This window comes from Euprymna scolopes, chromosome 14 (assembly GCF_053919585.1).
Source record: "Euprymna scolopes isolate OS-2025 chromosome 14, ASM5391958v1, whole genome shotgun sequence".
Classification (NCBI taxonomy): Eukaryota; Metazoa; Mollusca; class Cephalopoda; order Sepiida; family Sepiolidae; genus Euprymna; species Euprymna scolopes.
In genome coordinates this window covers 119,666,552-119,686,769 of record NC_136495.1, presented here as the reverse complement: position 1 = coordinate 119,686,769, position 20,218 = coordinate 119,666,552, and positions in this window count along the sequence as shown.

Sequence of the window (20,218 nt, the reverse complement as noted above, 5' to 3'; positions counted from 1 at the left end):
AGTGCTAGACGCTAATGTAGGAAACTCGTATGCTGAGAACCCCAATGATGTTGGGTGCGACTGTCCCAAACGCACACTGTCGCCACCAGTTCCTTCAAGTCTTCCCTATCCCACAACTGAAGAAAATTGCGAGAAACTGAAGAAGTATTTGCACGATCTATACAATGCGAGCACATTCGACAGATGCAAGCACCAGCCCCTCCCCCTGCCCACCCATGAAGCTACTAGTTGACCCTGATGCTACACTCATGGCCCACCACACATTATCCCACTGCACTAGCAAGACGGAGTAAAGGCGAGTCTGGATCAAGATGTGAGACTACAAGTTATCAAACTAATCCCAATTGGTGATCCATTAATGTGGTGCCATAGAATGGGCATTTGTGCAAAAAAGAATAGAAAACCTTGTTGTACTATCAACTTCCAACCTCTCAATGCTCATGCAGCAAGAGAGATTCACCACATCTAATCACCATTCCACCAAGCCAGACCTATGGTAAAAAAAAAGACTGCGTTCGATGCTTGGAACGGTTACCACAGGAGGCCAATCCGCAACAAAGATAAACACCTCACAATTTTCATTACCCCTTGAAGGAGATATAGATATCGATCTATTCCACAGGAGTACATCACCTCTGGGGATGGCCATATGTGTTGTTTTGGTGAGATTGTTGCTGATGTGCCATGCAAGATGAAGTGAATTAATGACACACTCCTTTGGTCAGACAACATCGAAGACAGCTTCATCCAAGCATGCCAATGGCTGGACATTTGCAGCAGAAATGGCATTATCCTCAACCCTGAAAAGTTTGTCTTTGCCCAGGACATAGTGGACTTCACTAGATTTTAGATCACATTCGATAGAGTTTTGCCATGCAAGAGATACTTGTAAGCTATTTTGGATTACCCAGCACCGAAGAACATCACGAACATGCGCTCATAGTTTGGTCTCATAAACCAGGTACCTTATGCATTCAGCATGGTAGACAGAATGCAACCATTTCCCCAGTTTCTGAAGCCGGGAACACAATTTGCATGGAATGACCACCTTGACTTGTTCCAAGGCAATCATACTCAGTGAGATTGAGGAGGGCGTCCATATCTTTTACAAGTCCAAGCCCACCTGCCTTGACACTGATTAGTCAAAAAACGGTCTTGGATTTTGGCTTTTCCAGAAGCACTGTCGGTGTCCCAAAGCAAAACCCTTCTGTTGCCACCCTTGTTAGCAGCCGCTTCACACACTCAGCTGAGTCACGTTACACTCCAATAGAAGGCGAAGTGCTAGTGGTGGCTCTGCATTGCAGAAAACCAGGTACTTCATTCTCAAATGTGATGACCTTACAATAGACATGGACCACAAACTACTACTGAAAGTGTTTGGCGACAAATCACCTGAGGACATATCCAGCACTCGGTTGTGCAACCTGAAAGAAAAAAACTTGCGTTATAGGTTTCACATGATTCACATTCCAGGTGACAAACACCGTGCTGCAGATGCTATCTCTTGCTCCCCACTCCCCAACCCTAAAAGATGCCGTTTGTGGACGATGTCTCCAATCATGAGGAACACATTTATCATCTGCCACCATTCTCTGACCTTAGCCAAACCATCCTCTGCTCCATACGACACAGCGGTGAGTGTGATACCGATGTGGAAGAGTCTTTCTAGAACTGTGCTCTATCATCCATCAATTCGATACTGTCGATCAATAGGGACAGAGTTCGGGTCGCCACCAACAGTGACAAAAACATGGTGAAGCTTATTGAGACTTCATACCCATTCTACCTAGCCGTTACAGACCACATGACACATGGAGTGACACATTGTTGTCATGAGAGAAAGCCCTGAGAAACAGGCACATGAAGTCTGCTGAGCTACTTGCTGGACACACAAAACATCTACAAGCTCTGGCTGTGAGGGATTTGGTCATAATTCCAAACAAAACTTGCCCCCAACCACTCAAATGGGACAAAACTAGTAAGGTGATCGAAGTGCACCAGTTTGATCAGTATGTGGGATGTGTTACAGAGAGAGAGAGAGAGAGAGAGAGAGAGAGAGAGAGAGAGAGAGAGAGATGAGTAAACGTGGAGGTAGACACGTTTACCAGAACCGAAGGTCAGCTGACCAGATTACGTATGAATGACGTCAGGTTGGCTAGATCTGGGAGATTTGATTTGGACTTTGAAGAAGACGGACGGTTTTCTGTTGTCTCCCCCCCCCTTCACTGGGGAGGGGGGAGACGAACGCTGACTTGTGTGAAGAAGAACCCACACAAGCTGATTTCACTTCCACCTGCTGCAGGACCTCTGGGGAAAGTGAAATAAAAATTATAAAACCCATTCATCATCTTGGAGTGATAAATCTTCGTCAAACAGGTATCAAGTCTCCCTCCAGGATGAGAAATTCCCAGTTGGTCCAAAATCAAAGAAGCAGAGGTAGGTTCAGAAATTACATGTCACACACACGATTCCCTTTATGATAATCAAACACACAACCATTTATATTAGAGACAATCATACCACATGGAATCCGTTTTATGTTATACAAGAAAACGTAAATGGCGCCCCACGATGATAACCCCAGTGAGAACACAATGAACGCTATGTAACAAATATTCAATTTGATACGTAACTGACCAGACCACCTAGCAAGGGTGGGTTTAAAAGAAAAAAAGAAGAAAAAAAAAGAACTTTGATTACCACGGGGAAAAAAGGACGAAAAAAAGACAAGAAAAGCACAATAAAATGTCTGGAAAAAAAAAAAGAAAAAAAAAGAAAGAACAGTAGAAAAAGAAAATACAAATCAACACACACACAACGTAGGGTCCATTAAAACACTAGGCGAATTAGAAAAATAATTAAGAAAAGAAAAAAAGAAAAAAAAAGAAAAGCAATACACACGTACAACCTTTTCATGAAGAAAGAAAAGGAAGACATACAGACACACAGATGTAAAACTTCATATATAGAAAATAGTTAAAAAAAATGTTATTGTATTAGGAATTAGCTCGTTATGAACGAAGAAAAATATCACTTAATGTCAAAATTAGAAGGGAAAAACAAAGAATGGCCTTATTCTGTAAATTTTTAACTACAGCCAGTGAGAAAACCAGAAAGAAAAAAAGAAAAAAAGAAATAGAACATATGACTGTAGTAAGCCTTTACCAAAAGATAAACACGTCAATCACAAATATGTGTTATGAATATTTTTGTTGCATTTTTAAACTGTGAACTAAGTGTAACTTTTAAGGAAAAACAATATGTACTTTTGATGAAAAACAATGGATAGGTTCTGAAATGTGATTTTTTTTTTCCTTTTTTTTCACTAATTGTACGATTTTTTTTTTTTTCTAAGGAATTTTTTTCTGACATGGACAATTTTAGTTCCATCGAGTGTTAGATTGTCTGAGACTTTATAAGTGAGTCGTTTTGTTTTATTTTAGAAACGACTGTATTTTAATTGTAAATGTCTAGGTATTTTTTGTAAACGACTGTGATTTTTCTTTAATTTTGAATTCTGTGGAATGGTAAAACATGATGCACTATGCAGCCGACCTAGTTGATGACGTGGTCAAATGGGTTTCCACGAATCTGTGTTTTGTTATTTGGAATTTTGTTGTTAGTGAGATGGACTTTGTGATTGCTTATAGGATATTTTTGTATTTTTTAATTTATTATTTTTATGTAATTGATGTGTTGTCAAACGGTATTGGCAGAATTTTCTTGTTCTTTGGCATGTATTTTTTTTCGCAGAATGGGAAGGTGGAATCTTTGCTTGTGGGGTCTATTGAAAGAATGATTAATAAAAGAAAGAACGTGTTGTTAATTAATTAATTAATAATCATAATAGTAATAATAAAATAGGGAAAAAGAGAAAGAAATAAGATTTAAACAGTGTAATAAATAATAAAAAAAATTTAAAAAAAAGTTTCGGAAGAGTCAAAGGTTCAGTCGGTATTAATTTCAATTTTCGAAAAGTAGAATAAATGTTCTATTCGACATGAGTGACGTTTTGACCACATAAGTAAGGTAGAAAAAAAGGATAAATATAGGGTTAAATAAACTATATGAAGAAATGAAAGAAAAAAGTGGGGCGTGAATGGAGTTTAATTTCTGTGGCAAGCATGTTAGAATTTTGGAGAGGTGTTGAATTACATGGGTAGTTATTAATTTCATTATTCTCGAAGTGATTCGAATTTTATTTTTTTTTATCGTGATTTCTATTGATTTCGAGTAGAATCAACATGGAGCAAGTTTGAGTACTTCATGTGTGAAAATCCGATGTTTTCCGTGAAGCTATGTGTTTTCAAGGCAGGTTGCGCTTACTGACTTTGGAAAAAAAAAAAGAAGTTTTTTCTGACATAGCAGTAAACGGAATGTATTCTGTCCAGCGTGAGCGGATCTAGTTGTAATCAACTGCAGGGAGCAAATGAAATGCCCTCTGACATGGTGTAAGGGGCAGAGGGGGTGCAATGGCTGACGTGGCCATTATGTGACGAATCGCTCAAGAGAATATGAATGAAATATGTATGCAAGTACTTAGGAAAATAGAAGGCTACCCACCATATGGAATGCTAAGAGGTTTTTTTGTTTCCCACAAAATACTAGTAATAAGAGTAGGCTTATGATGAATAGGATAAGGCTTGGGATGGAAAATTTTTTTTTTTTTAGTGTGCTACCTATGGGAAGAAAAGCTGATCTGTAAAGCCAAGGACGATGATAGTCCGTTTTGAAGAGGCAGATGGACCTCGATTTTATTATTCGGTTGATTGCCGAGAATTTATCGATCACGCGTAGTGTCGACGGGAGTAAAGGATGCTCCTGAAATTCTGATTTAAGTTATGAAGAGACCATGGGGTCACAGGGAGTTGTTGACCTTCAAGGGCGCAAGGATTAGCGCCACATGGTATTATTTGTTGATATTATTTTACTTAGTATATTAAATAAAGGTATGACAGTTTTCTTTGCCAGTGGGGTGAGCATATATATCCCATTCTTAGTAAATGTGGGAAGTAGAAAATGTATGCCTTCGCCATACATTTTGATGAAAAAGGAGGGAAGGAATGTTACAGAGAGAGAGAGAGAGAGAGAGAGAGAGAGAGAGAGAGAGAGGTGAGTAAACGTGAAGGTAGACACGTTTACCAGAACCGAAGGTCAGCTGACCAGATTACGTATGAATGACGTCAGGTTGGCTAGATCTGGGAGATTTGATTTGGACTTTGAAGAAGACGGACGGTTTTCTGTTGTCTCCCCCCCTTCACTGGGAGGGGGGAGACGAACGCTGACTTGTGTGAAGAAGAACCCACACAAGCCGATTTCATTTCCACCTGCTGCAGGACCTCTGGGGAAAGTGAAATAAAAACTATAAAACCCATTCATCGTCTTGGAGTGATAAATCTTCGTCAAACAGGTATCAAGTCTCCCTCCAGGATGAGAAATTCCCAGTTGGTCCAAAATCAAAGAAGCAGAGGTAGGTTCAGAAATTACATGTCACACACACGATTTCCTTTATGATAATCAAACACACAACCATTTATATTAGAGACAATCATACCACACGGAATCCTTTTTATGTTATACAAGAAAACGTAAATAGTGCCCCTCAATGATAACGAATATATAACAGGATGCATTGATGAATCAAGTAGGGTGACTCTCTAAAACAGAAAATTTCTCTGGAGGTGCGTCTCCATCTACACTCTCAGAGATAAACTCACGATCAACAATGACCTGATGTTCCGTCAAAAAACATCAACCTAAGCCACGCCTATGTCTGATCACCATGCTACTACAACAACCAAACAACCACATGATATCATGCTACCTAATGATAAACAGCATGCCCCTGCTGTGACCACGCCTTCACTGGTGCATGACATGCATTCTGAGAAATATGAAGCAAATCTAGAAAAGTCCGTGCTCGCACCTAGCAGTGATGACAATGACCAGCCAACGACCTCCCCATCACTACAACAAGCATCGCGTGAGTCGTAAACACCTATGATTCCGTCAACTCTAAGAACCCATAAATAAGAGCAGCCAGCAGAATTTTGACACAAAGACGCTCAAAGCGAAAGAAAATGAAGCTGCTATGGCTGAAAGACTATGTTCGAATAGTTGGGGCAGAATAATCCTCGGGCTAGAGGGCAGTCTACCCAGTGAAGGCCCATGATGTGTTTTTTTTTCTTTCTCTTTTACTATTTCTTAACCAGACAGTGTTAATTTTTTTTGTGTTCACCTATGTACATTGACAGTCTTCTACAATCAGTTCTTGTCCCATCCGTCGGAGGATGTACCAATGACTTGGGGAGAGATAGAGAAATATGTACTGTAACTATATTTGTTCCGTTTACTTAGTTCTACCAATCTGTGTATTTCAGATCTTCATCATTTGTGATGTCATCTTGAGATGGTATCAAAATAGTGTATACTTATCTAATGGGAAGTCCAATCCTTGAAGAGGGTGTAGGGTTCAACTGCGCTTTGGTAACTCCCACTCGTTAGGTTTTGTTTTAGTTTCTTGAATATAAATGTTAAAAACCAGTTTTTCAAATTATAAAAAATATATTTTAATTATTTTTTTAAATTTTACCTGTTTACTGTTTAAAGGGTAACTGTATTTCATTTAATGTAAATAGTACGCTCTTTGGCCATTTTCATTTTGTGTGATGACTACTTATATATACGACAGGGTTAATAGGGAGTTTTACATGTTGCGTATCCTGAGCTTCCAAATTCCTCATAAATGGCATTTGTTGACTACATGTTACAAGACAATAATTCATCCAGGTCCCTAGTGTTCATCAGAGTTGGCAAGGTGTTCTCTGATTCTCTCAAGTGTCTACAGCATCGTGCCATCATATTCCCTGCTAAGACCCTGTTCCCTTTGGAGTATATGATCTGCTGGGATTAGATCTGCTGTCTACTCGCTGGAATGTAACAGTTGCTTATTGTCTACAGATTCAACACTTATATACCACCGTTTGCTGTAGCTGAACAGACCAAATTTGCAACGGCGAAACTTTCACATTAGACACTCTGCAAAATCACACAGATGTTTGCTCAGAGATGTACCGGCGATAACTTTTCGCATTGTGGTCTTCAGTCCTGAACGTGTCGCCTCAGAATTGTGTGAATGAATATGTATCACTGTCACAGTTTTGGAGTTCTGTATTGTCTAACTATTGTGATAGTTCTTACTTTTATGCATTCCCTACTTAACTTAGTGACCTCTATTGATTACTAACGATTTTATGGCTTGATTAGGGGGCGATGTAATTTGTACATGAAAGAAAAATTCCATAAGATAAAGAAGTTTATTATCCACATTAATGATATCACTATCATCCTTCCACAGCAGAATACCGTGACACAACATTCTGGAGGAAGAGCATTCTAGTCTGTAAAAAATGCCTGCATAACCTTATTTGCATTCTCCAATAAAGGCACCTCAGGCGATTAACAATAAAAAAAATAATCTCTTCTTGAAAGGAAAAAGCAAAGCTTGGGATGGTTGACCTCCTATAACTATGCAGTCCAACATTCATACTTTAGTAAACCGAGAAAAAGACATTTCAACTAATTCTACCCTATGCGATGAAGGCCATCAACTCCCCGTATTTCCTCCTATAACAGACAACACGCTATGCAACATACAAATATCTGTGCATGAAGTCGCCAAGCTAATCAAGAACCTTGATTCCAGTAAAGTAACTGGCCCTGACGGCATTCCATTTATTGTGTTGAAAAAGCTTCAACCAGAACTTACCCCCCTACTTGTTGCCTTAAGGAGAAGTGCTTTCCAACACCCTGGAAAAACTCATCAGTATGCCGTGTATTTAAGAATTCAGGTGATAAGTCATCTGCCTCTCAATACATAACAATAAGTCTCCTGTGTGTCATGAGTAAGTTGCTGGAATCCATATTAAATAAAGAAGTAGTCAACCATCTCAGCAGAAATAACTTTCATAGTGACATGCAATATGGTCTCCATTCTGCTAGATCTACAGCAGATGTGCTAACGGCTATATCTTATAGGATTAGTGAATCTCTTAACAAAGGCTTCCTTTCTAGGGCAATTGCTCTTGACATATCAAAGGCCTTCGATAAGATATGGCATAAGGGCCTACTTCACAAGATTTCCAGTTACGGTATAACTGGAAATGTTTTCTCAATTATTAAATCATTTCTCTCTGATAGGCTCATAAGAGTAGTGGTTGATGGGCAGAAATCAGAGGCCCACAGTATTAATGCTGGAGTCCCTTAGGGGTCCATCCTGGGCCCAACTCTCTTCCTGATCTACATCAATGATCTTCCAAAACACATACTTAAATCATTTGTTGACATCTATGCTAATGACACGACCATCTATGGCAACACATCAAAGGCCATAAATGACAAAGTTCTCTCTGATTCTCTCTCCTCTGATCTTGAGCACGTAGTACAGTGGGGGAAGAAGTGGTTGGTTATTTTTAATGCATCTAAAAGCAAGCTCCTATCTTTACATCAGCAATGCTCTGATCCCCATCTGGCATCAATTGAAATGGATGGCTCCATGTTTTGACAAGCTTCTGAGATTGATCTTTACTCCTGATCTGAAATGGAACACGTACATCAAGTCTGTTGCCACGGTCGCTGGAAAAATGGTAGGATCCTTCAACCGCTCCAGAAGATATCCCATTACTGATGCAATTCTCTATCTATATAAAAGACAAGTACGTTCAAGGATGGAGTACTGCTGCCACATCTGGGCAGGACTTATTCTGCCTTGACAGAGTATAAAATAGACTTTGTGGCTTAGTGGGGGGGTGCCGTTTTCTCTTCCCTGCAACCTCTCTCCTACAGAAGAGATGTTGCAAGCCTGTGTTTGTTTTATCCCTATTTCCATGGCAAGTATTCGTCTGAGCTCTAATCTCTGGCCCCCACTCTCAATCTTTCATGAAAAACACCCGTCTAGCTGAAACTACTGTCAATAATTTTCCCTATTCTTTATCTGTGCCTAAATCAAATCGTAGATTCCATGAACAAAGCTTCTTTCTTAGAAGTGCATGCCTGTGGAACTCTCTTCCGTTTGTCTGTTTCCCACCTGACTACAACTTGGATGTCTTCAAGTCCAACATAAACAAATTCCTGATAAACTGCCCCTTTAAGTAAGACACTTTATCAAATCTCCATTACTAACGATTACTATGACATTATCCCATTGATTACTGTACAAGCAATAACCCTTATCCCTGAGTGGCTTCCAGGCCTTGATAAGTGGTGACTACCATATACAAAAAAAAAAAAAAAAAAAAAAAAAAACAATGACCTAGACTCTATTGGCTCTCTCAGCTGTAATAAAAACTCTTTGGTTCAATCATGTATGAGAAAAATACATGGTCAACTGCATAATCTTGTTATTCTTTTTGCTAGTTGTTCTTTCAAGGTTGAACCTCAAATCTTTGTTTACTGTTTAGATCAGCAGATGTCCACAGTGTGTAATAGTTTAATAGTTTAGTTTCTTAGCTAGTCGAATGAATGCCCTTCTCTCTCCCTCACCTCAGCTTTTCTTTTCGCCCCTGACCCTCCACTAATTGCTTCCATCTTGGAGTAACATAGCATACTTCCCAACTCATCTTCACCATATTTTTCTCCCCCACTCCCTGTCTATAATTCAGCCCCATTTAGATATTGACCTGCTTGTTTCAGCCTCTACCAAGCTAGAAAACAGTGGGCGGGTTGGGAGGGCCCTACTAACACTTTTTGCTTCTTGAACTTTTTCCCCTCACCCCACACCAATGAAATAATTTTATTTGATAAGAACGATTTTTCCTAAATTTTATATTTTATATAGATTATATACATATATATATATATATATATATATATATATATATATATATATATATATAGTCATCCACATACAGTACTGTTTCGCTGTTTCACAGCTCATCAGTGCGGCTAGACAGGCAACTACCTCAAGCCAGGATTGAAACCCGACCGTTTGTACGGCAGTCAAGGCTCCTAACCATTACGCTATTGGCGGCTGCTTGAACGAGTAGTGAGTTTAACGATGTTTAGATATCGTTCGAAATACCTCCGCTCGATTTGTTTACACAAAGAGCGTCGCTTATATGCTAATGGTAATTCGTGTTTCACTTCTCAATATGCTCAACTCAAGGTGAGGAGCACTATAGTCATCCACATACAGTACTGTTTCGCTGTTTCACAGCTCATCAGTGCGGCTAGACAGGCAACTACCTCAAGCCAGGATTGAAACCCGACCGTTTGTACGGCAGTCAAGGCTCCTAACCATTACGCTATTGGCGGCTGCTTGAACGAGTAGTGAGTTTAACGATGTTTAGATATCGTTCGAAATACCTCCGCTCGATTTGTTTACACAAAGAGCGTCGCTTATATGCTAATGGTAATTCGTGTTTCACTTCTCAATATGCTCAACTCAAGGTGAGGAGCACTATAGTCATCCACATACAGTACTGTTTCGCTGTTTCACAGCTCATCAGTGCGGCTAGACAGGCAACTACCTCAAGCCAGGATTGAAACCCGACCGTTTGTACGGCAGTCAAGGCTCCTAACCATTACGCTATTGGCGGCTGCTTGAACGAGTAGTGAGTTTAACGATGTTTAGATATCGTTCGAAATACTTCCGCTCGATTTGTTTACACAAAGAGCGTCGCTTATATGCTAATGGTAATTCGTGTTTCACTTCTCAATATGCTCAACTCAAGGTGAGGAGCACTATAGTCATCCACATACAGTACTGTTTCGCTGTTTCACAGCTCATCAGTGCGGCTAGACAGGCAACTACCTCAAGCCAGGATTGAAACCCGACCGTTTGTACGGCAGTCAAGGCTCCTAACCATTACGCTATTGGCGGCTGCTTGAACGAGTAGTGAGTTTAACGATGTTTAGATATCGTTCGAAATACCTCCGCTCGATTTGTTTACACAAAGAGCGTCGCTTATATGCTAATGGTAATTCGTGTTTCACTTCTCAATATGCTCAACTCAAGGTGAGGAGCACTATAGTCATCCACATACAGTACTGTTTCGCTGTTTCACAGCTCATCAGTGCGGCTAGACAGGCAACTACCTCAAGCCAGGATTGAAACCCGACCGTTTGTACGGCAGTCAAGGCTCCTAACCATTACGCTATTGGCGGCTGCTTGAACGAGTAGTGAGTTTAACGATGTTTAGATATCGTTCGAAATACCTCCGCTCGATTTGTTTACACAAAGAGCGTCGCTTATATGCTAATGGTAATTCGTGTTTCACTTCTCAATATGCTCAACTCAAGGTGAGGAGCACTATAGTCATCCACATACAGTACTGTTTCGCTGTTTCACAGCTCATCAGTGCGGCTAGACAGGCAACTACCTCAAGCCAGGATTGAAACCCGACCGTTTGTACGGCAGTCAAGGCTCCTAACCATTACGCTATTGGCGGCTGCTTGAACGAGTAGTGAGTTTAACGATGTTTAGATATCGTTCGAAATACCTCCGCTCGATTTGTTTACACAAAGAGCGTCGCTTATATGCTAATGGTAATTCGTGTTTCACTTCTCAATATGCTCAACTCAAGGTGAGGAGCACTATAGTCATCCACATACAGTACTGTTTCGCTGTTTCACAGCTCATCAGTGCGGCTAGACAGGCAACTACCTCAAGCCAGGATTGAAACCCGACCGTTTGTACGGCAGTCAAGGCTCCTAACCATTACGCTATTGGCGGCTGCTTGAACGAGTAGTGAGTTTAACGATGTTTAGATATCGTTCGAAATACCTCCGCTCGATTTGTTTACACAAAGAGCGTCGCTTATATGCTAATGGTAATTCGTGTTTCACTTCTCAATATGCTCAACTCAAGGTGAGGAGCACTATAGTCATCCACATACAGTACTGTTTCGCTGTTTCACAGCTCATCAGTGCGGCTAGACAGGCAACTACCTCAAGCCAGGATTGAAACCCGACCGTTTGTACGGCAGTCAAGGCTCCTAACCATTACGCTATTGGCGGCTGCTTGAACGAGTAGTGAGTTTAACGATGTTTAGATATCGTTCGAAATACTTCCGCTCGATTTGTTTACACAAAGAGCGTCGCTTATATGCTAATGGTAATTCGTGTTTCACTTCTCAATATGCTCAACTCAAGGTGAGGAGCACTATAGTCATCCACATACAGTACTGTTTCGCTGTTTCACAGCTCATCAGTGCGGCTAGACAGGCAACTACCTCAAGCCAGGATTGAAACCCGACCGTTTGTACGGCAGTCAAGGCTCCTAACCATTACGCTATTGGCGGCTGCTTGAACGAGTAGTGAGTTTAACGATGTTTAGATATCGTTCGAAATACCTCCGCTCGATTTGTTTACACAAAGAGCGTCGCTTATATGCTAATGGTAATTCGTGTTTCACTTCTCAATATGCTCAACTCAAGGTGAGGAGCACTATAGTCATCCACATACAGTACTGTTTCGCTGTTTCACAGCTCATCAGTGCGGCTAGACAGGCAACTACCTCAAGCCAGGATTGAAACCCGACCGTTTGTACGGCAGTCAAGGCTCCTAACCATTACGCTATTGGCGGCTGCTTGAACGAGTAGTGAGTTTAACGATGTTTAGATATCGTTCGAAATACCTCCGCTCGATTTGTTTACACAAAGAGCGTCGCTTATATGCTAATGGTAATTCGTGTTTCACTTCTCAATATGCTCAACTCAAGGTGAGGAGCACTATAGTCATCCACATACAGTACTGTTTCGCTGTTTCACAGCTCATCAGTGCGGCTAGACAGGCAACTACCTCAAGCCAGGATTGAAACCCGACCGTTTGTACGGCAGTCAAGGCTCCTAACCATTACGCTATTGGCGGCTGCTTGAACGAGTAGTGAGTTTAACGATGTTTAGATATCGTTCGAAATACCTCCGCTCGATTTGTTTACACAAAGAGCGTCGCTTATATGCTAATGGTAATTCGTGTTTCACTTCTCAATATGCTCAACTCAAGGTGAGGAGCACTATAGTCATCCACATACAGTACTGTTTCGCTGTTTCACAGCTCATCAGTGCGGCTAGACAGGCAACTACCTCAAGCCAGGATTGAAACCCGACCGTTTGTACGGCAGTCAAGGCTCCTAACCATTACGCTATTGGCGGCTGCTTGAACGAGTAGTGAGTTTAACGATGTTTAGATATCGTTCGAAATACCTCCGCTCGATTTGTTTACACAAAGAGCGTCGCTTATATGCTAATGGTAATTCGTGTTTCACTTCTCAATATGCTCAACTCAAGGTGAGGAGCACTATAGTCATCCACATACAGTACTGTTTCGCTGTTTCACAGCTCATCAGTGCGGCTAGACAGGCAACTACCTCAAGCCAGGATTGAAACCCGACCGTTTGTACGGCAGTCAAGGCTCCTAACCATTACGCTATTGGCGGCTGCTTGAACGAGTAGTGAGTTTAACGATGTTTAGATATCGTTCGAAATACCTCCGCTCGATTTGTTTACACAAAGAGCGTCGCTTATATGCTAATGGTAATTCGTGTTTCACTTCTCAATATGCTCAACTCAAGGTGAGGAGCACTATAGTCATCCACATACAGTACTGTTTCGCTGTTTCACAGCTCATCAGTGCGGCTAGACAGGCAACTACCTCAAGCCAGGATTGAAACCCGACCGTTTGTACGGCAGTCAAGGCTCCTAACCATTACGCTATTGGCGGCTGCTTGAACGAGTAGTGAGTTTAACGATGTTTAGATATCGTTCGAAATACCTCCGCTCGATTTGTTTACACAAAGAGCGTCGCTTATATGCTAATGGTAATTCGTGTTTCACTTCTCAATATGCTCAACTCAAGGTGAGGAGCACTATAGTCATCCACATACAGTACTGTTTCGCTGTTTCACAGCTCATCAGTGCGGCTAGACAGGCAACTACCTCAAGCCAGGATTGAAACCCGACCGTTTGTACGGCAGTCAAGGCTCCTAACCATTACGCTATTGGCGGCTGCTTGAACGAGTAGTGAGTTTAACGATGTTTAGATATCGTTCGAAATACCTCCGCTCGATTTGTTTACACAAAGAGCGTCGCTTATATGCTAATGGTAATTCGTGTTTCACTTCTCAATATGCTCAACTCAAGGTGAGGAGCACTATAGTCATCCACATACAGTACTGTTTCGCTGTTTCACAGCTCATCAGTGCGGCTAGACAGGCAACTACCTCAAGCCAGGATTGAAACCCGACCGTTTGTACGGCAGTCAAGGCTCCTAACCATTACGCTATTGGCGGCTGCTTGAACGAGTAGTGAGTTTAACGATGTTTAGATATCGTTCGAAATACCTCCGCTCGATTTGTTTACACAAAGAGCGTCGCTTATATGCTAATGGTAATTCGTGTTTCACTTCTCAATATGCTCAACTCAAGGTGAGGAGCACTATAGTCATCCACATACAGTACTGTTTCGCTGTTTCACAGCTCATCAGTGCGGCTAGACAGGCAACTACCTCAAGCCAGGATTGAAACCCGACCGTTTGTACGGCAGTCAAGGCTCCTAACCATTACGCTATTGGCGGCTGCTTGAACGAGTAGTGAGTTTAACGATGTTTAGATATCGTTCGAAATACCTCCGCTCGATTTGTTTACACAAAGAGCGTCGCTTATATGCTAATGGTAATTCGTGTTTCACTTCTCAATATGCTCAACTCAAGGTGAGGAGCACTATAGTCATCCACATACAGTACTGTTTCGCTGTTTCACAGCTCATCAGTGCGGCTAGACAGGCAACTACCTCAAGCCAGGATTGAAACCCGACCGTTTGTACGGCAGTCAAGGCTCCTAACCATTACGCTATTGGCGGCTGCTTGAACGAGTAGTGAGTTTAACGATGTTTAGATATCGTTCGAAATACCTCCGCTCGATTTGTTTACACAAAGAGCGTCGCTTATATGCTAATGGTAATTCGTGTTTCACTTCTCAATATGCTCAACTCAAGGTGAGGAGCACTATAGTCATCCACATACAGTACTGTTTCGCTGTTTCACAGCTCATCAGTGCGGCTAGACAGGCAACTACCTCAAGCCAGGATTGAAACCCGACCGTTTGTACGGCAGTCAAGGCTCCTAACCATTACGCTATTGGCGGCTGCTTGAACGAGTAGTGAGTTTAACGATGTTTAGATATCGTTCGAAATACCTCCGCTCGATTTGTTTACACAAAGAGCGTCGCTTATATGCTAATGGTAATTCGTGTTTCACTTCTCAATATGCTCAACTCAAGGTGAGGAGCACTATAGTCATCCACATACAGTACTGTTTCGCTGTTTCACAGCTCATCAGTGCGGCTAGACAGGCAACTACCTCAAGCCAGGATTGAAACCCGACCGTTTGTACGGCAGTCAAGGCTCCTAACCATTACGCTATTGGCGGCTGCTTGAACGAGTAGTGAGTTTAACGATGTTTAGATATCGTTCGAAATACCTCCGCTCGATTTGTTTACACAAAGAGCGTCGCTTATATGCTAATGGTAATTCGTGTTTCACTTCTCAATATGCTCAACTCAAGGTGAGGAGCACTATAGTCATCCACATACAGTACTGTTTCGCTGTTTCACAGCTCATCAGTGCGGCTAGACAGGCAACTACCTCAAGCCAGGATTGAAACCCGACCGTTTGTACGGCAGTCAAGGCTCCTAACCATTACGCTATTGGCGGCTGCTTGAACGAGTAGTGAGTTTAACGATGTTTAGATATCGTTCGAAATACCTCCGCTCGATTTGTTTACACAAAGAGCGTCGCTTATATGCTAATGGTAATTCGTGTTTCACTTCTCAATATGCTCAACTCAAGGTGAGGAGCACTATAGTCATCCACATACAGTACTGTTTCGCTGTTTCACAGCTCATCAGTGCGGCTAGACAGGCAACTACCTCAAGCCAGGATTGAAACCCGACCGTTTGTACTGCAGTCAAGGCTCCTAACCATTACGCTATTGGCGGCTGCTTGAACGAGTAGTGAGTTTAACGATGTTTAGATATCGTTCGAAATACCTCCGCTCGATTTGTTTACACAAAGAGCGTCGCTTATATGCTAATGGTAATTCGTGTTTCACTTCTCAATATGCTCAACTCAAGGTGAGGAGCACTATAGTCATCCACATACAGTACTGTTTCGCTGTTTCACAGCTCATCAGTGCGGCTAGACAGGCAACTACCTCAAGCCAGGATTGAAACCCGACCGTTTGTACGGCAGTCAAGGCTCCTAACCATTACGCTATTGGCGGCTGCTTGAACGAGTAGTGAGTTTAACGATGTTTAGATATCGTTCGAAATACCTCCGCTCGATTTGTTTACACAAAGAGCGTCGCTTATATGCTAATGGTAATTCGTGTTTCACTTCTCAATATGCTCAACTCAAGGTGAGGAGCACTATAGTCATCCACATACAGTACTGTTTCGCTGTTTCACAGCTCATCAGTGCGGCTAGACAGGCAACTACCTCAAGCCAGGATTGAAACCCGACCGTTTGTACGGCAGTCAAGGCTCCTAACCATTACGCTATTGGCGGCTGCTTGAACGAGTAGTGAGTTTAACGATGTTTAGATATCGTTCGAAATACCTCCGCTCGATTTGTTTACACAAAGAGCGTCGCTTATATGCTAATGGTAATTCGTGTTTCACTTCTCAATATGCTCAACTCAAGGTGAGGAGCACTATAGTCATCCACATACAGTACTGGAATCAAAGGCTTTGGGGAAATAAATATTTGTCATGGGCCTGTAAACGATTCTTCTCTCCAGAGGCCATATGAAAGAGCACCCCCCCCTCCCATGTACGTTTAGCTAGCACATGAGGCAAAGGCTCCTGAATCCATTTAATATTTATGTATATTATCTCAAGCAAAAAAAAATACACTTTTTAAGATGTTCTATAGATTTTAGTTTTACTGGTAGTTTAAAATCAATAAATATTTAACAAGAAAGAATAATTTTTGGCATCAGAAAGTAGGCACAAATTTTTCGAATCCCAATACTGATAATAAAAGTTCCTATTTTTTTCAATTCCGATTCCGATTGATTGTCCCAACATTAGTTGCTATACAGCATCATTTTATAATTGATACTGATTCTTGCAGAACACCATGCACCAATGCGATCTCTTCGAGTCTGCCATGGTGGATAGAATCAAAGGCTTTGGGGTAATAAATGTCTGTCATGGGCCTGTAAATGATTCTTCAGTCCAGAAGCAATTTGAAAGAGCACCTCTCTGACACATACACACATCTAGCAATCATATGTGACAAAGGCTCCTGAATTATGTATATTATCATTGCCATGGATACTTAGATGTAAGTTTAGACAACCTTATGATAGATTTGCTGATATGAGTTAAAAGTTGAAATGTAAGATAACCATTTTATTTATTTAGTCAGCCATATAAGTATGTATCTGATGGATCTGGCCTGAACTGCATAAGAAATAGAAGTCACTAAGTTCCAAATAAAATACTAACATCTCTACTATATAATAAAATCAACTTTATTTACCAGGAACCTCCAAATAGAAGGCAAGTTTGATCGGCAAGCGGGCTTTTTTGTTGAGTCTTGAGGTCGCATATCATTGTACCATTTTCTGGCAAACAATGCGATCCTGTTCTTAGCGTCTTATCTTTACAACATCTTGTTCTGGAGCTGATTTTTCTCTTTCCACCAATGAGGTGAACAGAAACAGATGTTTTCTGAAAGACTCGAACAAGCACAAAAGTGTTCAAATTGCATAATGTATTTCTATGCAACTCATTACATGCCAACCAACCAAATTACATGTCACCAACCAAATTACAACTGAACATTACTCAAGAAATTGTGTGTACATACAGAATGCCGCAATGTACCAGTTAAATAAATTGAAAAATTAAAATATCTGGGCTACTAGGTCACATTTGATGGAAGGTACACTCTTGAAATATAAAGTCACATAACCGCAGCCAAAGTCACCTTGAAGAGATTGTCATCAATAATGACCAACAGAAACATTAAAATAGACACCAAATTCAGAATACTCCGGACGTATGTATGATCTGTTCTGTTATACGGTTGGGCGTGCTGGGCAATCACCAACAGCATGAGGAAGAGACTAGAAGCAATTGAAATTTGGTTCCTAAGGAGAATTTTGGAGGTATTCCTGGACATAAAAGAAAACAAACCAGGAGCTGTTAGAAACAGTAAACACAGAAAAGTCTCTAATAAGAATAGTACGAAAAAGACAAATGAAATTCATGGGCCATGTCGACAGAAAAGGCGGAATAGAACAGATTAGTTTAACAGGAAAGATCATGGGTAGAAGAAACAGAGGACAACAGTGAGAAACATATATTGACAGTATGAATACCTGGATAAAATCAAAAATAATGAACAACAATGAATTCATGAATGCCTTGAGAGAGAGAGAGAGAGATAGAGAGATAGAGAGAGAGATGGAGAGCTATAGCTGTCAATGCCAATAACAGGCAGGACACCACTTGATGATGATGTAGAGGTAGATTGTTCTTGTTTCTATTTACAATGTCTCCCCACGGGACAGTTAGACACCAGGGTCGTTTTTTTAATGTGGATAAAAGGAACAAAAATAAAAAATTGTCTCACTCGTGAAGGATTTCTCCTCCACTGACAGAGAACAAGAAATTGAAGTGCAGCATCTGAAGAACAGATACTACACTTTGATCTTGACCCGAGGTAGATTGTTCTTGTTCTGTCAGTCATGACTGGGTACAAGTCTTAAGTGATTTTTTTATTATTGTAGCAATATTGGCAATTCCGTATGCCCAATTATCATAAGAGTAAGAAAGAAACCCTCTATCGGGTTTAGTTTTTCTGCTGAGCCTCCCTTTCCTAAATGTGCTGCTTTCACATCGCGTAACTTTGGTGATCAAACAGGAATCGGTGTATCAGCATGATTATACCCTTGGCTGTGTACAACAATCTTCTAGAAGTCGTGCCACAAACAAAACACCCACTTCCAATTTGTCATGAGCCAGCACGGAAGTAGTAAGGCCTAGAAAACTGTCACGAGAAATGTTCATGTCAGTATGCAATCTGGTCTAACCCGAGATAATGAAATATAATAAATAAAAAAAGAAAAGAACGAAATTAATTCTCTAAGAAGAATGTTGGGAGAAGCTTGATGAGCAACTAATGAGAAGTAGTAAGGCCTAGAAAACTGTCACGAGAAATGTTCAATTTACCTTTTATTTCACAACTGTGGTGTTTGCTGATAGAATTTTGATTGTCTCTCGATGATTCCGACTTTGTCGATACATGACTATGATGTTTTGTGGCCAGTGCAAGAACTAAAAGATTAAAATAATAATGAAACAGGAGGAAAATGAAGAAACAAACTCGTTTTTGGCTGCAACTGGATGTATGGCCTAAATGAAAGTATCAATCATGTTGTTGTAGCCGACAAACATGGAAGGCCTGACTTTCAAGAGCATAAGTTAAATCATAAGAAGAAATATAAGATCCAAGAAACGGTTGGCCGTGGCAGAAAGAATGAAGTTCATGGTGATGAAACAAAAAAATGACAAACCTTGCTCAAGGGTGCCTCGGAACTGTGCAAGATGAAATGAAATTAACAGACCAGTTATAAAATATGTACACTTTCTATAAAATGTGAGTAGATGTTGTGAGTTGGAAAAACTTGGATAAGAAGAACAGATGATTGAAGAGGACTTCATTAATCGTAATGATTAATTGAAGGTATGTGAAATGCATCAAGCCTATGTTAAATAATAGCTCACCTGCAAATAGGAAATATGTCTTCTATAAATATAAAAGCGAAAATGTATGTATGTATGCATGTATGTTCGCTTTTCCCCGATGTCCACGAAAGGCTTCTTTCAAACAAGCGCTTGTTCGCTTCACAACTTTTTAAAACTTTTTATATCATCTATAAATTGTAATATCTACGAATTATCCACGGAGCTCGCCTCTCTATTTAATTTTATTGACTTTCAAACCTTAATTATTCCACATTTCCCGCATCGGCACGCGTTACATTCGCTTTTCGGTATAAAAAAAGCGAACCTCGATTCTAATCACAGGCCCAGAGCCAGTTTGGTCAATGTCGACTTCGTCATATCAGACTGTAGCTTTCATTTCAAGATGAGGGAGCGGGTTTTTAAAAACAAACAAACCCATTTATTCAAAACTGTCCCATACAAAATCGG